General features: G+C 44.4%; 6 non-coding genes and 2 pseudogenes across 6 annotated transcripts; all 8 read left to right on the top strand.

The window, feature by feature from the left end:
* The first annotated feature begins 294 nt into the window (after window positions 1–294).
* LOC141219803 (U2 spliceosomal RNA) lies at window positions 295–485 on the top strand. Its single transcript, XR_012288181.1, has one exon. It is a non-coding gene; the product is annotated as a U2 spliceosomal RNA (small nuclear RNA).
* A 1,115-nt stretch (window positions 486–1,600) lies between these two features.
* Window positions 1,601–1,791, top strand: LOC141219791 (U2 spliceosomal RNA). The gene has a single exon (XR_012288170.1). It is a non-coding gene; the product is annotated as a U2 spliceosomal RNA (small nuclear RNA).
* A 6,383-nt stretch (window positions 1,792–8,174) lies between these two features.
* Window positions 8,175–8,386, top strand: LOC141219645 (U2 spliceosomal RNA; annotated as a pseudogene).
* A 1,109-nt stretch (window positions 8,387–9,495) lies between these two features.
* On the top strand, window positions 9,496–9,611 carry LOC141219726 (U2 spliceosomal RNA; annotated as a pseudogene).
* Window positions 9,612–10,135: 524 nt separating this feature from the next.
* LOC141219632 (U2 spliceosomal RNA) lies at window positions 10,136–10,321 on the top strand. The gene has a single exon (XR_012288087.1). It is a non-coding gene; the product is annotated as a U2 spliceosomal RNA (small nuclear RNA).
* A 1,109-nt stretch (window positions 10,322–11,430) lies between these two features.
* On the top strand, window positions 11,431–11,621 carry LOC141219780 (U2 spliceosomal RNA). The gene has a single exon (XR_012288159.1). It is a non-coding gene; the product is annotated as a U2 spliceosomal RNA (small nuclear RNA).
* A 6,126-nt stretch (window positions 11,622–17,747) lies between these two features.
* Window positions 17,748–17,937, top strand: LOC141219669 (U2 spliceosomal RNA). The gene has a single exon (XR_012288114.1). It is a non-coding gene; the product is annotated as a U2 spliceosomal RNA (small nuclear RNA).
* A 1,109-nt stretch (window positions 17,938–19,046) lies between these two features.
* LOC141219752 (U2 spliceosomal RNA) lies at window positions 19,047–19,237 on the top strand. Its single transcript, XR_012288148.1, has one exon. It is a non-coding gene; the product is annotated as a U2 spliceosomal RNA (small nuclear RNA).
* The last annotated feature ends 7,579 nt before the right edge of the window (window positions 19,238–26,816 follow it).

The following is a 26,816-nucleotide window of genomic DNA, read 5'->3' as shown; positions in this document are numbered from 1 at the left end:
AAGGGTAGACAGCTGCTCGTTCCACCCCACCCCCCGCCTTAATTGGTTCTCCTCCCTTCCAACGGTGTTGAGGCGGGTGGGAACAGCAGGGGGTGAAGGTGCTGTGTTTAAAGAGGTGGAGTTATGCAGATCTAAAACGCGTGGATTGCAGCAGCAGCAAGCCGAAAAGTGCAGGCATGTAAGGGATCTAGAGGTTGACAACATGTCTTCTTAACGGGAGTCCAGGAGCTCATCTCCACAAATGGACTTTTCAGGATCCTTGGGTGGCTCCGTAGTTTGAAACCAATTCTGGTTATCGCTTCTCGGCCTTTTGGCTAAGATCAAGTGTAGTATCTGTTCTTATCAGTTTAATATCTGATACGTCCCCTATCTGGGGACCATATATTAAATGGATTTTTAGAACAGGGAGATGGAAAAAGAGCTTGCTCTGTCCACTCCACGCATTGACCTGGTATTGCAGTATCTCCAGGACCGGTGCACCCCTTCTTTAATGCAGTTTCTAAAATCAGAAAGAATTGAATTCAATGTTTTTTGTTCATTTTGCTTGTTTGTCGGATTTTGGGATGGACTCTTTGGCTTTGCTTTTCTTCTCCTCATTGGATTTTTCATGTTCAAAGTTGCAGAAGCCAGATTACAAGCTCATTTTGGTTCAACTTCAGCAACTGTGCATTGCATTGCCATGTAATGTGATGCAATGCTATCTTTCTAGCTCTCCCTTTTTACTTCCTTTTGGATAAACAGACATATTAGGCAAGCATTTTGGAGCTTTCACCTAAATAACTACAGGTGGTGAGATAAGCTGCACAATATAATTGACCTTTCAGTATATTGTTGCACACACACCATCTATTTAGCAAATGCCCTTGTTATCAACAGCAGCCTTTTAAACTCACCTGAGCTAACAGGTATGTGCGCTGGTTACTCTGCTGCGCTTAAAATTTCTTTTTTGGTTTGCTACAATGCCTTTTCTGAAACGTTGTCTCCTTCTGCTGGAACACTGACTTCTTTCATTTAATGCCTGCAGACTATAAAAGAGAACCCAACCCAAAAAGTTTGGTTGATTAGTCTGTGGCATTCTGTTAAACTGTTGCTTATGGCGGTCTCTGTGAGCTTCTCAGCGACATTCAGCCAGCCAGGTATCCTGCCTGCAGTAGATGGAATGTGGCAATGGAACGCTGGCTGCGCGTGTCATAATAGGCTCTGAGCCTTTATATACCTGTGCACAGCAGCAGCCACCTTCAGTCTGCTGCTGGACAGCCAGCAGCAGCAGCAGCAGGAGAGGTATGTAATCAGGAGCCCTCCTGCTAAGGGTAGACAGCTGCTCGTTCCACCCCACCCCCCGCCTTAATTGGTTCTCCTCCCTTCCAACGGTGTTGAGGCGGGTGGGAACAGCAGGGGGTGAAGGTGCTGTGTTTAAAGAGGTGGAGTTATGCAGATCTAAAACGCGTGGATTGCAGCAGCAGCAAGCCGAAAAGTGCAGGCATGTAAGGGATCTAGAGGTTGACAACATGTCTTCTTAACGGGAGTCCAGGAGCTCATCTCCACAAATGGACTTTTCAGGATCCTTGGGTGGCTCCGTAGTTTGAAACCAATTCTGGTTATCGCTTCTCGGCCTTTTGGCTAAGATCAAGTGTAGTATCTGTTCTTATCAGTTTAATATCTGATACGTCCCCTATCTGGGGACCATATATTAAATGGATTTTTAGAACAGGGAGATGGAAAAAGAGCTTGCTCTGTCCACTCCACGCATTGACCTGGTATTGCAGTATCTCCAGGACCGGTGCACCCCTTCTTTAATGCAGTTTCTAAAATCAGAAAGAATTGAATTCAATGTTTTTTGTTCATTTTGCTTGTTTGTCGGATTTTGGGATGGACTCTTTGGCTTTGCTTTTCTTCTCCTCATTGGATTTTTCATGTTCAAAGTTGCAGAAGCCAGATTACAAGCTCATTTTGGTTCAACTTCAGCAACTGTGCATTGCATTGCCATGTAATGTGATGCAATGCTATCTTTCTAGCTCTCCTTTTTACTTCCTTTTGGATAAACAGACATATTAGGCAAGCATTTTGGAGCTTTCACCTAAATAACTACAGGTGGTGAGATAAGCTGCACAATATAATTGACCTTTCAGTATATTGTTGCACACACACCATCTATTTAGCAAATGCCCTTGTTATCAACAGCAGCCTTTTAAACTCACCTGAGCTAACAGGTATGTGCGCTGGTTACTCTGCTGCGCTTAAAATTTCTTTTTTGGTTTGCTACAATGCCTTTTCTGAAACGTTGTCTCCTTCTGCTGGAACACTGACTTCTTTCATTTAATGCCTGCAGACTATAAAAGAGAACCCAACCCAAAAAGTTTGGTTGATTAGTCTGTGGCATTCTGTTAAACTGTTGCTTATGGCGGTCTCTGTGAGCTTCTCAGCGACATTCAGCCAGCCAGGTATCCTGCCTGCAGTAGATGGAATGTGGCAATGGAACGCTGGCTGCGCGTGTCATAATAGGCTCTGAGCCTTTATATACCTGTGCACAGCAGCAGCCACCTTCAGTCTGCTGCTGGACAGCCAGCAGCAGCAGCAGCAGGCGAGGTATGTAATCAGGAGCCCTCCTGCTAAGGGTAGACAGCTGCTCGTTCCACCCCACCCCCCGCCTTAATTGGTCCTCCTCCCTTCCAACGGTGTTGAGGCGGGTGGGAACAGCAGGGGGTGAAGGTGCTGTGTTTAAAGAGGTGGAGTTATGCAGATCTAAAACGCGTGGATTGCAGCAGCAGCAAGCCGAAAAGTGCAGGCATGTAAGGGATCTAGAGGTTGACAACATGTCTTCTTAACGGGAGTCCAGGAGCTCATCTCCACAAATGGACTTTTCAGGATCCTTGGGTGGCTCCGTAGTTTGAAACCAATTCTGGTTATCGCTTCTCGGCCTTTTGGCACGATCTGTAGTGGGTTGTGACATTGGGCTGAAGGTTACTGTGGTGGCAGAACCGATTCTTGGCCTTTGGAGATATCCAGTGCTGCTTTTGGGAATCGGTGCTAAAGCTGCAGTGCCTTTTCTTTACGGAGGACGGTGTGTTGGAGGGAGGACGAACTTCGTGGAGGCTGCGATCCGTGTGTGATATTTTCCTTGGTATCTGGAAAAGAAGAGGAAAATCATGGAGACAAGGAGAAACCCTGGAGGAAGGAAGGAGAATCAAGCAAGCAACCCGAATGATTATTTCTCGGAGGAGCATCCGCTGAAGGACACCATCAGGTTCGTGGTTGCTCCTGACCACCGGCAGGTGAAAGATTCTCAATTTATTTTCAATGTTATTTGTAAGCTCTTGAAGATCGACAAGGAGCATCTTTTTTGCTTTCAATCTTTTTTTTCTCGAGGACTTTATGATGTTACGCTTAATAAAGCCTCGCAGTGTGAAAGTGCCTACGCTCTTTATGAAGTAAATAAAGAGAAGGTAGAGCTGGAGGGGGTGAAAGTAATCCCCTCTTTTCAGTTTTCAATGAAAGTACTGACGATTCATTTGTTTAGTCCATTTATTACAGACTCTGAGGTTGAAAGTTACCTATCAATGTATTGTGACAAAATCATCCCTAAGAGACGCGGGGAAACACAGTTTGGAGTGTGGAACGGGAAACGTGTGTATGTGGTATCATTTAGGAAGAACCCGAATGAGGAGGGGGGCGTGTCCAGACCTCCGCCGCAGGTTTATATCAACCATAGCCGCGGTTATTTATTCTTCCCAGGGATGCCACACTACTGCCGTGTGTGTAAAAAATATGGACATCTGGATGCAGAATGTAACAAGTGTTTTAGTTGCATGGGTACTCCTCACCAGATGGATGAGTGCCCTAAAAATAAGAAAAAGGATGTAGAGGAGATGGACACATCGCCTGAAGAACAGCAACAAGAAGCTAAAGACGATGTGGAAGCAGGCATTGCTGCTGAAGAGGAAAAAGGGGAAGAGGAGAAAGAAAGGAGTGAGAAGGAGGAGACAGAAAGAAAGAGAAAAGAGGAAGAGGAGGGACGGGCAATGAAGGAGAAGAAGAAGGAGGAACGGGTTAAAAAATCACAAGAAGAAGAGGAAAGGAAGTTGGAAGAAAGGAAGAGAAAGAAGGAAGAGGAAAAACAGAAGAGGATAGAGGACATAGAAAAAAGGGCCATGGAGATAAAGAAACAGATGGAAAGGAAAAAGAGAGAAGAGCAGAAGAAAGAAGATAAGAAGAAAGAAGATAAGAATGAAAAGAAGAAGATAGAAGAACAGAAGAAAGAAGATCAGAAGAGAGAAGAGAAGAGTCAAATGTTGCAAGAAATTTCTCCACTAAGTAAAGGGAGTAGTTGTGGAGGGGAAAGTGATATTCCAGAAGTAGTGGAGTCCACTCCTACTAATTCCCTGTCGCAGAGCTTACCTTGCGCGCAGGTACAAATGGACTGCACAGAAAAATCTCTAAAAAGAAGTGTGGATAGAAGTGATAATGAAGGAATACCATGTGGTGGGAAAGTAAAGGCATTAGAAGCAACAAGTCTGCTGGGGAGTGTGTCATCTTCGGATGTATCAGATCTGGAGGTAGACCCATCTTCTCCGGCAGTAGAGAATGAGGGCGGAGGGAAGAGCCCTGCACTAAATGTTAGAAGATGATCCGCTCAATGTCCCTGAATGTTCAGGGGTTTAACGACCTATATAAGAGAACTGCTTTATATGATTTTTTAAATAATGAAAATATTGATTTTATCTTTCTACAAGAATGTAATTTGACAAAAAAAATAAGCTATGAATATTTACAGGGTATATGGAAGGGTAACTTATGCTTTTCTGGTGGGAACGAGTCAAAAAGTGATGGTGTGGGGTTTTTATGCTCTAAAGATTGGGAGATTGTAAATTATGAAGAGATATACCCTGGGAGGATTTTAAGAATTGATGTGCAGAAAAATGGGAAGAAAGTGAGGTGTTTTAATGTGTATGCAAATGCAGAAAAAGCCTTGAGATTACATTTGTTTGAACTGTTGCAGCTGTTTTTACCTGGAGTAGATCCATTAGTTTTAGGTGGGGATTTTAATTGTCATTTAAAAAATGTAAAAGATGGGTCAGCTTCATGTCTTAGAAATATTTTAGCAGCTTTTAATCTTAAAGATACATGGGCATTAGATGGACAAAAAAAGGAGCATGAAGTCACTTGGGTGGGGAGAGGTGTTTCATCCAGAATAGATTATATTTTTATATCTCAAGCCCTAACATGCTCAGGTTTTAAAACGCATTCAACACCTTTTTCAGATCATAAAATAATAGAATGTAGTTTTAAAATAGAATCAGATGTGGATAAAAGACCGTCACACTGGAAATTTAATGTATCCCTACTACAAGACGAGGTGGTTATGGAAGGTTTTAAAAAGCTGTATGAAAAACTGAAGCTAAAAAAAACGTTTTTTAAATCTATTTTTAATTGGTGGGATTTTGTCAAGAAGGAGGTAAAAATATTTTTTATTAAAGAAGGAAAGAAGAAAGCTGCTGCAAAACGTATTTTTTATAATGATCTTAATGCTAAACTGCAATGTTTTTTTCACCTCGAAAATAACGGATGTGATCTGCAGGAGGCGATCCGAACAACAAAAGAAAAGATCCAAAACTGCCTGAAAGAAAAAGGTAAAGAAATTATTTTTAATTCCCGAGTAAAAGTTTTAGACGAGGATGAAAAATGCACAAAATTCTTTTTTAAAAAAATATGTGACAAGAAGGATTATATGAAGGTTTTGGAAGGAGAAACAAGTTTGGAGGGGAAGAAGATGAAAGCAAAAGAATTTTATGATGATTTATTTTCTGTTAAAAACACGGATGTGTCTCTAAAAAAACATTTTTTAGAAGGACTGGAAAAAAATTTTAATGCGGAAGATAAATCTTTTTTAATAGGGAATTTTACTAAAGAGGAAGTTTTTAATACAATTAATACGCTACAAAATAACAAAACGCCGGGAGCAGATGGACTACCTGTTGAATTTTACAAGTGTTTATGGGAGATCATGGGTGAGGATTTTTATGAAGTAATTTTAGAAGCAGAAGCATCTTTTAGTGTCCCAGAGTCGTGGTGGGAGGGTCTTATTGTTTTATTATTTAAGAAAGGAAATAAAGAACGGATTAAAAATTGGAGACCAATAACCCTTTTAAATACGGACTGTAAGGTATATGCAAAGTTACTAGCAAATAGATTAAAAAAGGTAATCGGCTCAGTAATAGAAGTGGATCAGACGTGTGCAGTGCCAAATCGGAGAATCAGCGACTCATTGATTTTAATCAGGGATGTTTTATGGGATGTTTTAGACAGAAAACAAAAGCTTGCTCTAATTACTTTGGATTTTGAAAAAGCGTACGATAGAGTTGCCCATGATTTTTTATTTGCAGTTTTAGAGAAAATGGGATGCCCGGATGTTTTTAGCAAACGTATTAAATCTCTTTACAAATCATGTTTTAGCAAAATATCTATTAATGGTTTTTTATCTGATAATGTAAAAATAAACTGTGGCGTTAAACAGGGGTGTCCCTTATCCCCTATTCTTTTTATTTGTGCAATTGAACCACTTTTAGCAGCTTTTAGGAGAGATAAGGTAATCAATGGTTTTTTTATTCCCGGGAGTTGCAATGAACAAGTTAAAGTGGTGGCATATATGGATGATGTGACGGTTTTAGTTAAAGACACTAGAAGCATGAACAGAGCCATAAGAACAGTGGATTGGTTTGGGGGCGCATCGGGTTTTAAAATTAACATGGAAAAATCTGGTATTTTAACTGTTGGTGATTTTATTGTAGATTCTGAGTGTAAATTAACAAGAATGAATGAAGTAAAAATTTTAGGTATTTATTTCTCAGAGTCAGGTGGTAATGTTAAGAAATTGGGAGTCTCTGCTGGAAAGAGTTAAGAAAAAGATTACTTTCTGGCAGTTGAGAGATCTTACCCTGGAAGGAAAAATTTTAATTATTAGACAGGTTTTACTCCCAATGTTTTTATATGTCTCAACAGTTTTTATCCCCCAAAATAATATCATGAAGAGAGTTATTAAGGTATGTTTTAATTTTTTATGGAGATCCAAGATGGAAAGAGTAAAGAGAGAGGAGATATATAAATCAAAGAAAAAAGGTGGGAAAGGTTTTCCGGATATTAGGTCCTTTTTATATGCAAAGTATGTAGCGAACTGTGTATGCACTTTATTAGGACCAGGCTCTAAGCTAAAGTTGTTTTCTATATATAATTTAGGTTTCTATATTAGAAATTATAAATGGTTGGAGATGTCTCTAAATAGGCCTTATAGGTTTTTACCTCCAGGAAATTATATTGTTTTAGAAAAAATTTTAAGAGATTTTAAACTTAAGATGGTCGAAATAAATGTTCTTAAATGCCATAAAAAAATCCTAAAAATCCTGGAAGAGAGAATAGGTATCAGTCCTGTGGAACATTTTTCATTCAAAATTGTGGAAAGAATCTGGATGAATGTAAATTATAGTGTGTTATCTAATGAACACAGGGATTTACTCTGGTGTATAGTAAAAGACTGCCTGCCAACCCGTGAGTTCCAACACAGGCGTGGGTTGGTAAGATCTGAAGTGTGCCCAAGATCCAGGTGTGGGAATAGTGAAACACCCATGCACATCTTCTGGAATTGTAATTTTGCACAGACAATATGGAGGAAAGTGTGCAATATAGTGAGAGCTGTGAGTACTGTTAATTTTTTGGATTTTAACAGAGTATTTTATGGGATGGGGATAAGAGAGGAGGATTTTAAAATTGTATGGATTATTATTGCATGTGTGAAGGCGGCATTGTGGAAAGCAAGGAACATTTTAGTGTTTAAACATAAGGAAGTAACAGTCGACCAGTGTATTAAATTATGTCTAAGTTATTTGTACATGTATTTCTGGAGGGACAAAATGACGCTTGGCAAGGTGAAAGCAAATGAGAAATGGAAACAATGTAAATGGAATGAACTTACCTTGTAAGCTTTGATTTTTTGAAAACCTGTGGAAAAACAAAAAAACAAAAACAAAAACAAACAAAAAAAAATAGCCAAAACTATATATTTTTTTTTTAAAAAAAAAAGAGGGAAAAAATAAATAAATATATATATATAAAAGAAAAAGAAAATAAAAGATTTGGAGAAGTATTAAAATTGGTAGAATGCACGATGATGGATTTGAGTCTTCTTATCTTTTTGTTGATTCCAAGACTTTGTAATCTGAGTGTAAAAAAAAAAAAAAAAAAATCTGTTCTTATCAGTTTAATATCTGATACGTCCCCTATCTGGGGACCATATATTAAATGGATTTTTAGAACAGGGAGATGGAAAAAGAGCTTGCTCTGTCCACTCCACGCATTGACCTGGTATTGCAGTATCTCCAGGACCGGTGCACCCCTTCTTTAATGCAGTTTCTAAAATCAGAAAGTATTGAATTCAATGTTTTTTGTTCATTTTGCTTGTTTGTCGGATTTTGGGATGGACTCTTTGGCTTTGCTTTTCTTCTCCTCATTGGATTTTTCATGTTCAAAGTTGCAGAAGCCAGATGACAAGCTCATTTTGGTTCAACTTCAGCAACTGTGCATTGCATTGCCATGTAATGTAACGCAATGCTATCTTTCTAGCTCTCCCTCTTTACTTCCTTTTGGATAAACAGACATATTAGGCAAGCATTTTGGAGCTTTCACCTAAATAACTACAGGTGGTGAGATAAGCTGCACAATATAATTGACCTTTCAGTATATTGTTGCACACACACCATCTATTTAGCAAATGCCCTTGTTATCAACAGCAGCCTTTTAAACTCACCTGAGCTAACAGGTATGTGCGCTGGTTACTCTGCTGCGCTTAAAATTTCTTTTTTGGTTTGCTACAATGCCTTTTCTGAAACGTTGTCTCCCTCTGCTGGAACACTGACTTCTTTCAATTAATGCCTGCAGACTATAAAAGAGAACCCAACCCAAAAAGTTTGGTTGATTAGTCTGTGGCATTCTGTTAAACTGTTGCTTATGGCGGTCTCTGTGAGCTTCTCAGCGACATTCAGCCAGCCAGGTATCCTGCATGCAGTAGATGGAATGTGGCAATGGAACGCTGGCTGCGCGTGTCATAATAGGCTCTGAGCCTTTATATACCTGCGCACAGCAGCAGCCACCTTCAGTCTGCTGCTGGACAGCCAGCAGCAGCAGGAGAGGTAAGTAATCAGCAGCCCTCCTGCTAAGGGTAGACAGCTGCTCGTTCCACCCCACCCCCCGCCTTAATTGGTTCTCCTCCCTTCCAACGGTGTTGAGGCGGGTGGGAACAGCAGGGGGTGAGGGTGCTGTGTTTAAAGAGGTGGAGTTATGCAGATCTAAAACGCGTGGATTGCAGCAGCAGCAAGCCGAAAAGTGCAGGCATGTAAGGGATCTAGAGGTTGACAACATGTCTTCTTAACGGGAGTCCAGGAGCTCATCTCCACAAATGGACTCTTCAGGATCCTTGGGTGGCTCCGTAGTTCGAAACCAATTCTGGTTATCGCTTCTCGGCCTTTTGGCTAAGATCAAGTGTAGTATCTTTTGAAAAGGCAGTTTTGTCCTTGGGCTGCCCTAGTAAATTGATGCATATTACACACTGGTTTGGTGCACTTGTTAGTACGCCAGGTGGCTCATAGAGTTATCTGATGGAAAACATGGCCCTCCAGGATCGAAGTCACTAGGCTGGGTAAGTGTGAGGGCTTTGGAGCAATGTGCCCCAGGAGTAGGCGCCCTGGTGGGAGTCCAAGCTTACTGGGACTGGGAACCCCAGAAAGACTTGGCTTCGTAGCACGCCGCACCTTTGCCAATCATACTTTCTGAGCAACCCCCCCTATTCCTGGCCTCCGGGCTAGGAAGGGGAATTTTTATAAACCCGGTCGGAGGTCCGGTCAGCTTTGGGCTGAGAAACCAACACAGGCTCCAGCTCCACTAGGGTGGCAGCCTAGATGGAAGCTGGGAGCACGAAAACGGCTCTTCTCCGGCTTCGGCTAGGGAGAGCATCGGAGATCCCTGACCCTCGCTGTGGCCTTCTGGCTCGGAGGGATGGGGATGGTTTATTGGGGACCCTCTCCTCCGGGAAGGGTCCACATGAATCCTCGCCTCGTGCGCTGTTTTGGTGTGACTTCGGTCACATTTTTCAGTGCCTTGGATGCAGCTTCAATCAAAAAAAAAATCTGTTCTTATCTGTTTAATATCTGATACGTCCCCTATCTGGGGACCATATATTAAATGGATTTTTAGAACAGGGAGATGGAAAAAGAGCTTGCTCTGTCCACTCCACGCATTGACCTGGTATTGCAGTATCTCCAGGACCGGTGCACCCCTTCTTTAATGCAGTTTCTAAAATCAGAAAGTATTGAATTCAATGTTTTTTGTTCATTTTGCTTGTTTGTCGGATTTTGGGATGGACTCTTTGGCTTTGCTTTTCTTCTCCTCATTGGATTTTTCATGTTCAAAGTTGCAGAAGCCAGATGACAAGCTCATTTTGGTTCAACTTCAGCAACTGTGCATTGCATTGCCATGTAATGTAACGCAATGCTATCTTTCTAGCTCTCCCTCTTTACTTCCTTTTGGATAAACAGACATATTAGGCAAGCATTTTGGAGCTTTCACCTAAATAACTACAGGTGGTGAGATAAGCTGCACAATATAATTGACCTTTCAGTATATTGTTGCACACACACCATCTATTTAGCAAATGCCCTTGTTATCAACAGCAGCCTTTTAAACTCACCTGAGCTAACAGGTATGTGCGCTGGTTACTCTGCTGCGCTTAAAATTTCTTTTTTGGTTTGCTACAATGCCTTTTCTGAAACGTTGTCTCCCTCTGCTGGAACACTGACTTCTTTCAATTAATGCCTGCAGACTATAAAAGAGAACCCAACCCAAAAAGTTTGGTTGATTAGTCTGTGGCATTCTGTTAAACTGTTGCTTATGGCGGTCTCTGTGAGCTTCTCAGCGACATTCAGCCAGCCAGGTATCCTGCCTGCAGTAGATGGAATGTGGCAATGGAACGCTGGCTGCGCGTGTCATAATAGGCTCTGAGCCTTTATATACCTGCGCACAGCAGCAGACACCTTCAGTCTGCTGCTGGACAGCCAGCAGCAGCAGGAGAGGTAAGTAATCAGCAGCCCTCCTGCTAAGGGTAGACAGCTGCTCGTTCCACCCCACCCCCCGCCTTAATTGGTTCTCCTCCCTTCCAACGGTGTTGAGGCGGGTGGGAACAGCAGGGGGTGAGGGTGCTGTGTTTAAAGAGGTGGAGTTATGCAGATCTAAAACGCGTGGATTGCAGCAGCAGCAAGCCGAAAAGTGCAGGCATGTAAGGGATCTAGAGGTTGACAACATGTCTTCTTAACGGGAGTCCAGGAGCTCATCTCCACAAATGGACTCTTCAGGATCCTTGGGTGGCTCCGTAGTTCGAAACCAATTCTGGTTATCGCTTCTCGGCCTTTTGGCTAAGATCAAGTGTAGTATCTGTTCTTATCAGTTTAATATCTGATACGTCCCCTATCTGGGGACCATATATTAAATGGATTTTTAGAACAGGGAGATGGAAAAAGAGCTTGCTCTGTCCACTCCACGCATTGACCTGGTATTGCAGTATCTCCAGGACCGGTGCACCCCTTCTTTAATGCAGTTTCTAAAATCAGAAAGTATTGAATTCAATGTTTTTTGTTCATTTTGCTTGTTTGTCGGATTTTGGGATGGACTCTTTGGCTTTGCTTTTCTTCTCCTCATTGGATTTTTCATGTTCAAAGTTGCAGAAGCCAGATGACAAGCTCATTTTGGTTCAACTTCAGCAACTGTGCATTGCATTGCCATGTAATGTAACGCAATGCTATCTTTCTAGCTCTCCCTCTTTACTTCCTTTTGGCTAAACAGACATATTAGGCAAGCATTTTGGAGCTTTCACCTAAATAACTACAGGTGGTGAGATAAGCTGCACAATATAATTGACCTTTCAGTATATTGTTGCACACACACCATCTATTTAGCAAATGCCCTTGTTATCAACAGCAGCCTTTTAAACTCACCTGAGCTAACAGGTATGTGCGCTGGTTACTCTGCTGCGCTTAAAATTTCTTTTTTGGTTTGCTACAATGCCTTTTCTGAAACGTTGTCTCCCTCTGCTGGAACACTGACTTCTTTCAATTAATGCCTGCAGACTATAAAAGAGAACCCAACCCAAAAAGTTTGGTTGATTAGTCTGTGGCATTCTGTTAAACTGTTGCTTATGGCGGTCTCTGTGAGCTTCTCAGCGACATTCAGCCAGCCAGGTATCCTGCCTGCAGTAGATGGAATGTGGCAATGGAACGCTGGCTGCGCGTGTCATAATAGGCTCTGAGCCTTTATATACCTGCGCACAGCAGCAGCCACCTTCAGTCTGCTGCTGGACAGCCAGCAGCAGCAGGAGAGGTAAGTAATCAGCAGCCCTCCTGCTAAGGGTAGACAGCTGCTCGTTCCACCCCACCCCCCGCCTTAATTGGTTCTCCTCCCTTCCAACGGTGTTGAGGCGGGTGGGAACAGCAGGGGGTGAGGGTGCTGTGTTTAAAGAGGTGGAGTTATGCAGATCTAAAACGTGTGGATTGCAGCAGCAGCAAGCCGAAAAGTGCAGGCATGTAAGGGATCTAGAGGTTGACAACATGTCTTCTTAACGGGAGTCCAGGAGCTCATCTCCACAAATGGACTCTTCAGGATCCTTGGGTGGCTCCGTAGTTCGAAACCAATTCTGGTTATCGCTTCTCGGCCTTTTGGCTAAGACCAAGTGTCTTGTCTGGGGTCCTTGAGTGTTTTCCCTTGGCCTTCCGGCATCGCCATCTTGATGGCTTAAGCCGGTTGCTGCTTTAGGGGGAGAACGAGGAGGAACGAGAGAGTGATCATAATGGGCGTGAAGATACGCTATGCTGGGACCGATGACAATCGGGTTCGCAATGCATTCCGCATTGAAGTTGATGCTGCTGTCAGAGAGCGTTTCAATCTGTCGTATATGGTGCACGAGGTGATCTTCAAAATCCTGGAAGTGACAAGAGAAAACATCGTCTGCCTGCAGGAATCCCGGAAAGAAGGACGGTATGTCTTGGTGCTACAATCTATGGCGGCTTGCCGGAACCTGTATAAGAAGTTGAGGGAGCAGGAGAAGAATCCAACCTTGCATGGTTTGACTTTTACAGTCTTGTACTCCAAAGGTGATGTTCCCCTAGTCATATTTATGTATAATCCCTTTGTGCACGAACATGACATTGCGACTTTTCTTAAGAGGCATTGTGACTTTGTGAGCAACAGTCACAAAATCATGAACGAGGAGAACTTATGGACTGGCAAATACAGATATTTTGTCAGATTTGGGGAAAGTTCTTCGGAGCCTGGAGGTGTTCATTACCCTCCCCAAAGTTTCTCTATCGGGAGAGATAGGGGTATTCTCTTCTTTCCTGAGGCCCCAGTTTTTTGCAGGAAATGTAAGAAGTACGGACACTTACAAGAGGTTTGTACTGCTGTGCCTGTTTGCTCCAAGTGCAACCAAAGTGGGCATGTTGCTAAGGACTGTACCAATCCAATTGTTTGCAATGCTTGTGGTATGGAGGGGCATGCCTTTAAGGATTGTACTCGTCGTGCGAACGAGGGCAAGGCAAGGGCATACTCTGAGGTGGTCTCGAACTCTCCGAGGCCTAAGAGTGTGGCACCTGAGGCCGCAGTTTCTTCCAGGGTGAAGGTAGTGGAACAGCGTGTGGAGACTGCTCCAGTGAGGGCGTCTGCTGACCTACTGGTGGAGCCCGGGAGAGTGGAAGAGGTTCTGGCAGCTGAGATGGATATTTCTTCCTATCAGGGGGGTTTCATTGACTCCTTTTGTGAAGAACGTGAGGGAGCCTTGGAAATCCCAGGGGACCCGGCTCTCAGTTGGAGCAGTGAAAGTATGGATGAAGAGGGAGCTGGAGGTCAAGGAGACTTCACTGAGACTGGGGTGAGGTCTTCTGAGGAACCGGACCGCGCTAAGAATAAAAGGGCCCGGTTGTCTGAACCATCAAGTAGCCAATGCGTGGCAAGTCCGGTGAGTGAGCGGGATTACCCAGTGGTTTCTCTTTCTCCTGCGTCAACGGCTTACCTGGAGGAGAATTTGGAGTCCACTATCTTTCAGCTAAGTGGGAGTTCGCCGGATGACAAAGGATAAGGAAGGCATGTTTTTTTGCTGAGACTGGTGTTTCTGGTTTTTGAGCCAAAGAATGGTCTCTAAACCAAATTGGGACATTGCGTCCCTTAATGTAAGACTTTTAAAGTCTAGAGTTAGAAGATCTGTGATTCTGGACTTCTTACATAACCATTCTTTTGATATTATGTGTCTACAGGAGTGTGGTATAGAAGAACCCCTGGAAGACGCTGATTGGCCATATGGCCAGCATATCTGGTCTGGCTCTAGTGGGAATAAAAATGATGGAGTTGGGATAGTATTAAATAATAGAAATTTTGTTTTTGAATATTATAAGGTAATAGAGGTGGGTCGTTGCATCTCTGCAGTTGTGTGTGGGAGGGGGTGGAAAGTTAAAATTATAAATATTTATGGTCCTACAAAAAAAGAAGACAGGTTAAGTTTATTAGATAAATTATGTTTAGAATTACCTGGTAGGATCCCTGTGATAGTAACAGGTGATTTTAACTGTGTAACTGAGGGGAAAGTTGATGCCTCAGGAAAAAAATTGGCAAACATTATTTCTGATTTTTTCTTTTTTGATGCTGCTGAGGTTTATTTGGGGAAGCCACCACCACCAACCTATAAAGCTGACAGGGGTGGGATAACATCTAGGATTGATAGGATGTTTTTTTCTAAAAATATAATATGTGATGGTTTTTCTCAATTTTCAGTTCCTTTTTCGGACCATGTGTGCCTGAAAGGTGAGTTTAGAGGGGATTTAAGGCGGGTGCATGGGAGAGGTGTGTGGAAATTGAATGTGAGTTTGCTTGAGGATGAGAGAATTGTGAATGATTTTAAGAAAAAATATAGTTGGTGTAAATCTCAAAAGAGTAAGTTTGAAAGTGTGTTGGTGTGGTGGGATTGGATGAAGTATGAAGTGCAAAAGTTTTTTCGTCGATGGGGCTATAAAAAGGCTGCCATGGTTAGGAGTCAATATAAAGATTTAATGATGAGGGTGGAATGGCTAGAGAAAATGAGGATGTGTGGTGTGGATGTGGATGATTTGTTAAGAAGTGCGAGAGAGGATTTGAAGAGGACTTTGGAGAGGAAGGGAAGGGAAATAATTTTTAGGTCAAAGGTGGTCCATCTTGATAAAGATGAAAAGTGTTCAAGATATTTCTTTAAAAAAATAAATGGTAAGAAGGAGGGTATGGAGGAGATTTTTGATGTGGATGGCGTTTGTGTGAGTGGGGAGGATGTAATGAAGGAAGTGGTCACGTTTTATGCTGAGTTGTTTGGCAGGAAGTGGGTGGATGAGAGTTTGAAAGAAGAAGTGCTTAAGACTTTGGATTGTAAGGTGGATAAGGATGGATGTTCTGGTCTATGTGAGGCAGTGATTGAGGAGGAAGTTAAGAAAGCGGTGTTTGGTGCAAGGAAAAATGTGACGCCTGGGAAGGATGGTTTGCCTGTGGAGCTATATGTTATGATGTGGGAAGTGATGGGTATGGATTTAGTGGAAGTGTGTCAGTTTATGTGGGAGAATGGGATGCTTGCGGGTTCAATGAAGGAGGGAGTGGTGGTCTTAATCCATAAGAAAGGGGATAAAAGGTGTTTGAGTAATTGGAGGCCAATTACGCTTCTGAACGCCGATTACAAGGTATTCAGTAAAATTTTGGCGTGTCGGATGCGTGTGGTTGTAGCTGATGTGATTGGTAAAGATCAAGTGTGTGCAGTGCCTGGTAGATGTATGACGGATAATCTGTGTCTTTTAAGAGATGTGTTGTGGGATTGTAAAGTAAGAAAGCAGAAGTGTATGGTGATGGCTGTTGACTTTGAAAAGGCGTTTGATCGCGTGTCTCATGTGTTTCTATTTGAGGTTTTGCGTAGAATGGGTTTTCCGGAGAAATTTGTGCGTGCCGTGAGAGGATTGTATGGGGAGGTGATGAGTGAATTTCTGGTGAATGGGTTTTTGAGTGAGAAAGTGTGTATTAGGTCTGGTGTGAGGCAAGGTTGTCCCATGTCACCGGTATTATTTGTGTGTGTGATTGAGCCACTGCTGTGTATGATTCGGAAAGAGAAAGTGGTGCGTGGTTTGTTAGTGCCAGGGAGTGGTGGAATGACTGTGAAAGTCTTAGGATATATGGATGATGTAGTAGTGGTGAGTGAGAGTGTGGCCTCTATGGAGAGAGTAAAATTGTTGTTGAATTTTTTTTGTGGCGCGTCAGCGTTTCGTGTGAATTGGAACAAATGCATGTTTAAATGTTTTGGTGACAATAGGATTAAGATGGATGGTGTGGCTGGTGTGGATGGTGCAATTAAAGTGTTGGGAGTTTTTTTTAATGATGATTTGAAAGGTTATGAGAGTTGGGATGAATGTGGTGAGCGGATTGTGCGGAAGATGAATTTTTGGAAGTTACGTTCTTTGTCTTTGGTAGGGAAGGTTCTTATAATTAAGGCTGTTATTCTCCCTATTTTGCTTTATGTTTCTTGTATTTTTCCAGTGCCCTATAGGAAAATTAAAAAAGTGGAGAAACTAATTTTTGTGTTTTTTTGGGGCAGTAGGATGGAAAGACTTAAGAGAGAGATTTTGTTTAAGCAATATTTGTATGGGGGACTAAAGTTTCCGAATATTGAAGTGTTTCTAACATTGCATTTTATTAAGACTACGGTCATTTTGATTGGGAAGAATAATAAAGGGGCATTTATGTGTAAGTATTTGGCTGGATGGATGCTGTATGGTCTGAATTGGGTGAAGCGTGATAAGAATGTGCCTGTTGCTTTTAAGTGTCCTGAGTGGTATGGTTTGATTGAGAAGTTTGTGAGGAAGAATGATTTGTTAGCAGTTGCAATGAAAGACTTTATGTTGGTTAAGAAGGTGATGGGGAAGATGTGTGTGAATGAGTGTGAGAGTAATGTGGTGGGATTGTGTTCTATGGAAGTTGCGCGGGTATGGAAGAAGTTAAGCATTCAAGGTGTGTCGAATAGACAGCGAGATACAGTATGGATGGGCCTTCATAATATTTTGCCAGTGAGGGATTTTCAGAAGAAAAGAGATCTCATAAGATCTGCAGTATGTCCAAGGGATGGTTGTGGAGCGAATGAGACGGTGAGGCACCTTATGTGGGATTGTAATTTTGCGTATGATGTGTGGAAAGGTGTGGGTGGACTGTGTAAAGGGGTTGCTGGTGTGAAGTTTATTGATTGGAGAGTGGCTATGTTTGGTTTTGGTGCTAGTCGTCGTGGCCTAGAAAGGATGATGTGGTTTATTATGGTGTGTGTGCAGGAGAGCTTGTGGGATGTGAGAAATTTGTGTGTGTTTAAAAGAGTAAATTTAACAGTAAATGATTGTATTAGGTTGATCTTAGCAAGACTATATGTAATCTATTTGTGGGATACAAGAGAAGGTGGTGGTGGTGGAACAGATTCTGAAGGTGTGTGGAAATACCTTAAGTGGCAGGATATGGTTAAATACCGTTGATATTTTTTCTGGAAATGTCTCTGGCATAGGATTACTTGTTTGTATTTTTGTTGAATAATACTTTAATAAAGAAACCACAATGATGCTTATGAAGTGGCAGTATAACTTATGACGAAGTCTGGTTAACTGTTTGCTTATATCTAAACCTGAGTGGTTTTTAAAAAAAAAAAAAAAAAAAAAAAAAAAATCTGTTCTTATCAGTTTAATATCTGATACGTCCCCTATCTGGGGACCATATATTAAATGGATTTTTAGAACAGGGAGATGGAAAAAGAGCTTGCTCTGTCCACTCCACGCATTGACCTGGTATTGCAGTATCTCCAGGACCGGTGCACCCCTTCTTTAATGCAGTTTCTAAAATCAGAAAGTATTGAATTCAATGTTTTTTGTTCATTTTGCTTGTTTGTCGGATTTTGGGATGGACTCTTTGGCTTTGCTTTTCTTCTCCTCATTGGATTTTTCATGTTCAAAGTTGCAGAAGCCAGATGACAAGCTCATTTTGGTTCAACTTCAGCAACTGTGCATTGCATTGCCATGTAATGTAACGCAATGCTATCTTTCTAGCTCTCCCTCTTTACTTCCTTTTGGATAAACAGACATATTAGGCAAGCATTTTGGAGCTTTCACCTAAATAACTACAGGTGGTGAGATAAGCTGCACAATATAATTGACCTTTCAGTATATTGTGGCACACACACCATCTATTTAGCAAATGCCCTTGTTATCAACAGCAGCCTTTTAAACTCACCTGAGCTAACAGGTATGTGCGCTGGTTACTCTGCTGCGCTTAAAATTTCTTTTTTGGTTTGCTACAATGCCTTTTCTGAAACGTTGTCTCCCTCTGCTGGAACACTGACTTCTTTCAATTAATGCCTGCAGACTATAAAAGAGAACCCAACCCAAAAAGTTTGGTTGATTAGTCTGTGGCATTCTGTTAAACTGTTGCTTATGGCGGTCTCTGTGAGCTTCTCAGCGACATTCAGCCAGCCAGGTATCCTGCCTGCAGTAGATGGAATGTGGCAATGGAACGCTGGCTGCGCGTGTCATAATAGGCTCTGAGCCTTTATATACCTGCGCACAGCAGCAGCCACCTTCAGTCTGCTGCTGGACAGCCGGCAGCAGCAGGAGAGGTAAGTAATCAGCAGCCCTCCTGCTAAGGGTAGACAGCTGCTCGTTCCACCCCACCCCCCGCCTTAATTGGTTCTCCTCCCTTCCAACGGTGTTGAGGCGGGTGGGAACAGCAGGGGGTGAGGGTGCTGTGTTTAAAGAGGTGGAGTTATGCAGATCTAAAACGCGTGGATTGCAGCAGCAGCAAGCCGAAAAGTGCAGGCATGTAAGGGATCTAGAGGTTGACAACATGTCTTCTTAACGGGAGTCCAGGAGCTCATCTCCACAAATGGACTCTTCAGGATCCTTGGGTGGCTCCGTAGTTCGAAACCAATTCTGGTTATCGCTTCTCGGCCTTTTGGCTAAGATCAAGTGTAGTATCTGTTCTTATCAGTTTAATATCTGATACGTCCCCTATCTGGGGACCATATATTAAATGGATTTTTAGAACAGGGAGATGGAAAAAGAGCTTGCTCTGTCCACTCCACGCATTGACCTGGTATTGCAGTATCTCCAGGACCGGTGCACCCCTTCTTTAATGCAGTTTCTAAAATCAGAAAGTATTGAATTCAATGTTTTTTGTTCATTTTGCTTGTTTGTCGGATTTTGGGATGGACTCTTTGGCTTTGCTTTTCTTCTCCTCATTGGATTTTTCATGTTCAAAGTTGCAGAAGCCAGGTGACAAGCTCATTTTGGTTCAACTTCAGCAACTGTGCATTGCATTGCCATGTAATGTAACGCAATGCTATCTTTCTAGCTCTCCCTCTTTACTTCCTTTTGGATAAACAGACATATTAGGCAAGCATTTTGGAGCTTTCACCTAAATAACTACAGGTGGTGAGATAAGCTGCACAATATAATTGACCTTTCAGTATATTGTTGCACACACACCATCTATTTAGCAAATGCCCTTGTTATCAACAGCAGCCTTTTAAACTCACCTGAGCTAACAGGTATGTGCGCTGGTTACTCTGCTGCACTTAAAATTTCTTTTTTGGTTTGCTACAATGCCTTTTCTGAAATGTTGTCTCCCTCTGCTGGAACACTGACTTCTTTCAATTAATGCCTGCAGACTATAAAAGAGAACCCAACCCAAAAAGTTTGGTTGATTAGTCTGTGGCACACTATTAAAATCCCACTTATTAAACCTGACAGGGCACACCTGTGAAGTGAAAACCATTTCCGGTGACTACCTCTTGAAGCTCATCAAGAGAATGCCAAGAGTGTGCAAAGCAGTCATCAAAGCAAAAGGTGGCTACTTTGAAGAACCTAGAATATAAGACATATTTTCTGTTGTTTCACACTTTTTTGTTAAGTATATAATTCCACGTGTGTTAATTCACAGTTTTGATGCCTTCAGTGTGAATGTACAATTTTCATAGTCATGAAAATACAGAAAAATCTTTAAATGAGAAGGTGTGTCCAAACTTTTGGTCTGTACTGTATATCTGATTTAAGGGCATGGAAATTAAAATTTTGAAAATTGTGACATTTTCAAAATTTTCATCAAATTTCTGATTTTTTTCACAAATAAATGCAAGTGATATCGAAGAAATTTTATCACTAACATGGAGTGCAATATGTCACGAAAGGACAGTCTCAGAATCAGGGGGATCCGTTGAAGCGTTCCAGAGTTATTACCTCATAAAGTGACAGTGGACAGAATTGTAAAAATTGGCCTGATCATTAAGGGCATAATTGTCTCCGTCCTTAAGGGGTTAATGTAGTTTTGAAAAAAATACTGTTTTATTAGCAGCAGATTATCAGGACTACTTGGCCTGATGCTAGGTAGTCCTACCCCGCCTCCATCACTGATTGGCAGCTCAGTGGTATGAGGGCGGAGCTATCTAGATCTCAGAATTCAGAGATCTCTTAGATCTGTGGCAGATAAAACAGTTTTTAATCAATACTGCAGCACCCAGTAAAGTAAGTGATACATCGCTGTAATCATGGTCTCTGCCTCTACATCATGCTGGTGGTTACAGATTCTCTTTAATAAATTTTAGTGTGATTAATATAACTCAACTAAAAATAGCAATAAAATACCGCAGTAATATACAACCATGATGAATGCAAGCAGAAAGAACTTCAATACTACTCCTTTTTGTAAGGTAATAACATTATTCCAGCCATTAATTCACTGAGAGAAAATCTAATAACGCTCAGTTTCCAGCCTATCGAGAAATTTCAAAAACACAAGTCTCTAAGTAAAAAGGATTATACATTCAGATAACTCCTACTCCTCCATTCTCATCAGTCAGACTGATGAGCAGAAATTGTCAAGAACTCGAAGTACGGCTCACTGCGCTTTTATTTCGTGTCTGCTTTGAAGTTATCTATTACTTGCAGCCCACCCCCTTGGGGAACCTGAATATATATTTTATTCCATCTGCTCCAAACTCAGAATTCAGTAGAAGAAATAAACTGCAACACAGGAGACAATGAGAAGCAAAGAGCCAATGCATCGGGAAATAGCGAGATTCCAAGCTGCGCGAAAAGATTTTATGATAAAGGTAAATTATCAACATTATAGATGATGAGCCCAGATGGGGGCTGGAAAAAAAAGATTCCTGGAGCAGGCATTTATGAAGACTCTGAACTGACATGTTGTCATGTTAAAGGGAAGCTGTCACATCCTAGTTACTATGTAAACTGCCCTCATAGCGTTGATAGTGATGCAATGTACATCACTAACACACTTTTTTCATTATAATTGGTGCAACTATAATGAGTGTATAGCACTTTATATACTTATACCCTACCTACTCGTTCAGTCATAGGGGTGTGATCCTCACATTCAGTCATGGGTGGCGCCGCCCAGGTGTTTGAATTTTGCTCCCGGTGAGCGTTGAAGTTATGGGACGCTTGTGCAGTATGACACAGCTGACAGCAAAGCTTGTAGCGCTGGGAGCCGCGCATGCGCTGTGACGATTGGGGGTGAGGGGTACCACGCATACCAGGATTGAGGGGTACCACGCATACCAGGATTGAGGGATGAGGGGTACCACGCATACCAGGATTGGGGGTGAGGGGTACCACGCATACCAGGATTGGGGGGTGAGGGGTGCCACGCATACCGGGATTGGGGGTGAGGGGTGCCAGGCATACTGGGATTGGGGATGAGGGGTGCCATGCATACCGGGATTGGGGATGAGGGGTGCCACGCATACCGGGATTGGGAATGAGGGATGGGGTGCCATGCATACCAGGATGAGGGATACCATACACACCAGGATAGGGATGGGGTACCATGCATACCAGGATGAGGGATACCATACACACCAGGATAAGGATGAGGGGTGCCATGAATACCGGGATTGGGGGTGAGGGGTTCCACGCATACCGGGATTGGGGGTGAGGGGAGCCACGCATACCAGGATGAAGGGTGCCATGCATAACGGGAATGGGGGTGAGGGGAGCCACGCATACCGGGATGAGGGGTGCCACGCATAACGGGAATGGGGGTGAGGGGTGCCACGCATACCGGATTGGGAGTGAGGGATAGGGTGCCATGCATACCAGGATGAGGGATACCATACACACCAGGATAGGGATGAGGAGTGCCACGCATACCGGGATTGGGGGGATGAGGGGTGCCAGGCATACTAGGATTGGGGGTGAGGGGTGCCACGCATAACAGGATTGGGAGTGAGGGATAGGGTGCCATGCATACCAGGATGAGGGATACCATACACACCAGGATAGAGGTGAGGGGTGCCACGCATACCAGGATTGGGGGTGAGGGGTGCCATGCATACCAGGATTGGGGGTGAGGGGTACCACGCATACCAGGATTGGGGGTGAGGGGTGCCACGCATACCAGGATTGGGGGTGAGGGGTGCCACGCATACCAGGATTGGGGGTGAGGGGGGCCACGCATACCAGGATTGGATGGTGGGGACAGGATGGGGGCAGCACAAATACAAGGAGGGGGGCAGCACATACCAGCATGGGAGACCATATACCAATAAAAATGCTCGCCACCTGGACGTAGAATGGGTTCAATAGCTAGTAAGTATGTAAAGTGCTATACACTCATTATAGTTGCACCAATTATAATGAAAAAAGTGTGTTAGTGATGTACATTGCATCACTACCAACGCTATAGGGGCAGTTTACATAGCAGCTAGGACGTTTCCCTTTAAGGAAATAGATGGCATTTAGATGAGTTTAATGATGCTTGGACACATCGCACAATATTGATCTGTGCTCTCCATTCATCTCCACCTTTTATCGCACAGCTGGGAAGTTAGAATGACAGGGGGCAATGCTCTTTCCAGGATTAATCTGTTTTTTTTTCTAGGCTTTAACATCAAAATGACACTGAAAAAAATCACATTGAGATATCTAAACTAAGGTGGGGGCATAGACCGAGGGTGGGGAGAGGTGGAGTATGGACTGGGGGTAGGGTAAGGTGGGGCATGGACCGGGGGTGGGGCAGAGGTGGGGGCATAGACCGAGGGTGGGGTAGAGGTGGGGGCATGGACCGGGGGTGGGGTAGAGGTGGGGGCATGGACCGGTAGTGGGGTGGAGGTGGGGGCATGGACCGGGGTGCGGGGTGGAGGTGGGGGCATGGGGTGGGGGGTGGGGCATGGACCTGGGGTGGGGCATGGACCGGGGGTGGGGTGGAGGTGGGGGCATGCCCGGGGTGCGGGGTGGAGGTGGGGGCATGGACCGGGGGTGGGGTAGAGGTGGGGGCATGGACCGGTAGTGGGGTGGAGGTGGGGGCATGGACCGGGGTGCGGGGTGGAGGTGGGGGCATGGACCGGGGGTGGGGGCATGGACCGGGGGGTGGGGCATGGACCAGGAGTGGGGTAGAGGTGGGGGCATGGACCTGGGGTGGGGGCATGGACCTGGGGTGGGGCATGGACCGGGGTGGGGTAGAGGTGGGGCATGGACTGGGGGGGTGGGGTATAGGTGGGGCATGGACCGGGGGTGGGGCATGGACTGGGAGTGGGGCAGAGGTGGGGCATAGGAGGGGCATGGACCGGGGGTGGGGCATGGACCAGGGGTGGGGGCATGGACCGAGGGTGGGGCATGGACCGAGGGTGGGGCATGGACCAAAGTGGGGCAGAGGTGGGGCATGTACCGGGGGTGGGGCAGAGGGGGGCATGGACCGGGGGTGGGGCATGGACCGGGGGTGGGGCAGAGGTGGGGGCATGGACCGGGGATGGGGCAGAGGTGAGGCATGGACCGGGGCAGAGGTGGGGCATGTGCCTTGAGCACTGTTAGCCGGGAGAGCTGTGACTGTGTGGTCAGTGTTGTGGCACCAGTCACCTGCCATCACCTTCCCCAGCAGCTCACCCATCACACCTGTCCCTGTGCTGTAGCTGCTCTGTGTCCAGCTGACAATCCTCTCCTGCTCCTCACAGACCTGTATAATGGAGCAGCTCTTCTGAGGGATAACGTCACCAGGCGGCAGAGCTTCCCACAGTGCGGAGCTCATACACGGAGGCCGCAGCACAGTCCGCAGGTCACTACGAGGAGCCCGGTCCTGCAGGCTGAAGTGATGTAGTAGTGCAGCTACCGGGGGCAAAGACTGTGACCGCCCCGGGCCCCGCGCTCTGAGGGGCCACCCGGAGCTGAAAAGGTTAAACTGTGCGGCTTTGCCTCTATTGGGCCCTTTGAGCTGGGGGCCCCTCCGCAGGGTCACTGTATAGGCGACATCTGCAGATACACTTGAAAGCGATGGAGGACGAAACGTCACAGCTGACGCTCCCTCCCCCATCGTTCTATCTCAGCGTCTAACGTCTCAGCACGATGACGTCACTACGTAGCGTCCTCTACGCTGGGAGGTGCGACGCATAGAACACAAGCTGCGGCGACCGCGGAGGAGAGGTGAGTATAGTATTTTTTTTTTTAGGACATTTTTGTGGCCATTAAATTACATTTAAGACTATGGGGCTGCATTATACTATATGGGAGTGCTTTACACTGAATGGGCAATAGGGGTGCATTATACTATATGGGGCTGCATTATACAGAGCTATATAGAGGGTCTGAGAGGGGGGATATACTGCAGGATGGGACGGTATATAGATGAGAGGTGGGATATACTGCAGGATGGGACGGTATATAGGTGAGAGGTGGGATATACTGCAGGATGGGACGGTATATAGGTGAGAGGTGGCATATACTACAGGCTGGGGCTGTATATAGATGAGAGGTGGGATATACTGGAGGATGGGGCTGTATATAGGTGAGAGGTAGGATATACTACAGGATGGGGCTGTATATAGATGAGAGGTGGGATATACTGCAGCATGGGACGGTATATAGGTGAGAGGTGGGATATACTACAGGATGGGATGGTATATAGGTGAGAGGTGGGATATACTACAAGATGGGATGGTATATAGATGAGAGGTGGGATATACTACAGGATGGGATGGTATATAGGTGAGAGGTGGGATATACTGCAGGATGGGGCTGTATATAGGTGAGAGGTGGGATATACTGCAGGATGGGGCTGTATATAGGTGAGAGGTAGGATATACTACAGGATGGGGCTGTATATAGGTGAGAGGTGGGATATACTGCAGGATGGGGCTGTATATAGGTGAGAGGTGGGATATACTGCAGGATGGGGCTGTATATAGGTGAGAGGTGGGATATACTACAGGATGGGATGGTATATAGGTGAGAGGTGGGATATACTACAGGATGGGATGGTATATAGGTGAGAGGTGGGATATACTGCAGGATGGGGCTGTATATAGGTGAGAGGTGGGATATACTACAGGATGGGATGGTATATAGGTGAGAGGTGGGATATACTACAGGATGGGATGGTATATAGGTGAGAGGTGGGATATACTGCAGGATGGGGCTGTATATAGGTGAGAGGTGGGATATACTGCAGGATGGGACGGTATATAGATGAGAGGTGGGATATACTACAGGCTGGGGCTGTATATAGGTGAGAGGTGGGATATACTGCAGGATGGGGCTGTATATAGGTGAGAGGTGGGATATACTGCAGGATGGGACGGTATATAGGTGAGACGTGGGATATACTGCAGGCTGGGGCTGTATATAGGTGAGAGGTGGGATATACTGCAGGATGGGGCTGTATAGGTGAGAGGTGGGATATACTGCAGGATGGGGCTGTATATAGGTGAGAGGTGGGATATACTACAGGATGGGGCTGTATATAGGTGAGAGGTGGGATATACTGCAGGATGGGACGGAATATAGGTGAGAGGTGGGAAATACTGCAGGATGGGGCTGTATATAGGTGAGAGGTGGGATATACTGCAGGATGGGGCTGTATATAAGTGAGAGGTGGGAAATACTGCAGGATGGGGCTGTATATAGGTGAGAGGTGGGAAATACTGCAGGATGGGGCTGTATATAGGTGAGAGGTGGGATATACTACAGGATGGGGCTGTATATAGGTGAGAGGTGGGATATACTGCAGGATGGGGCTGTATATAGGTGAGAGGTGGGATATACTGCAGGATGGGGCTGTATATAGGTGAGAGGTGGCATATACTACAGGATGGGGCTGTATATAGGTGAGAGGTGTGATATACTGCAGGATAGGGCTGTATATAGGTGAGAGGTAGGATATACTACAGGATGGGACGGTATATAGGTGAGAGGTGGGATATACTACAGGATGGGGCTGTATATAGGTGAGAGGTGGGATATACTGCAGGATGGGGCTGTATATAGGTGAGAGGTGGGATATACTACAGGATGGGGCTGTATATAGGTGAGAGGTGGGATATACTGCAGGATGGGACCGAATATAGGTGAGAGGTGGGAAATACTGCAGGATGGGGCTGTATATAGGTGAGAGGTGGGATATACTGCAGGATGGGGCTGTATATAGGTGAGAGGTGGGATATACTGCAGGATGGGGCTGTATATAAGTGAGAGGTGGGAAATACTGCAGGATGGGGCTGTATATAGGTGAGAGGTGGGAAATACTACAGGATGGGGCTGTATATAGGTGAGAGGTGGGAAATACTGCAGGATGGGGCTGTATATAGGTGAGAGGTGGGATATACTACAGGATGGGGCTGTATATAGGTGAGAGGTGGGATATACTGCAGGATGGGGCTGTATATAGGTGAGAGGTGGGATATACTGCAGGATGGGGCTGTA

Source organism: Phyllobates terribilis, unplaced genomic scaffold (assembly GCF_046119375.1).
Source record: "Phyllobates terribilis strain yellow unplaced genomic scaffold, ASM4611937v1 Scaffold_277__1_contigs__length_2500907, whole genome shotgun sequence".
NCBI lineage: Eukaryota > Metazoa > Chordata > Amphibia > Anura > Dendrobatidae > Phyllobates > Phyllobates terribilis.
This window is presented reverse-complemented; position numbering and strand designations above follow the sequence as displayed.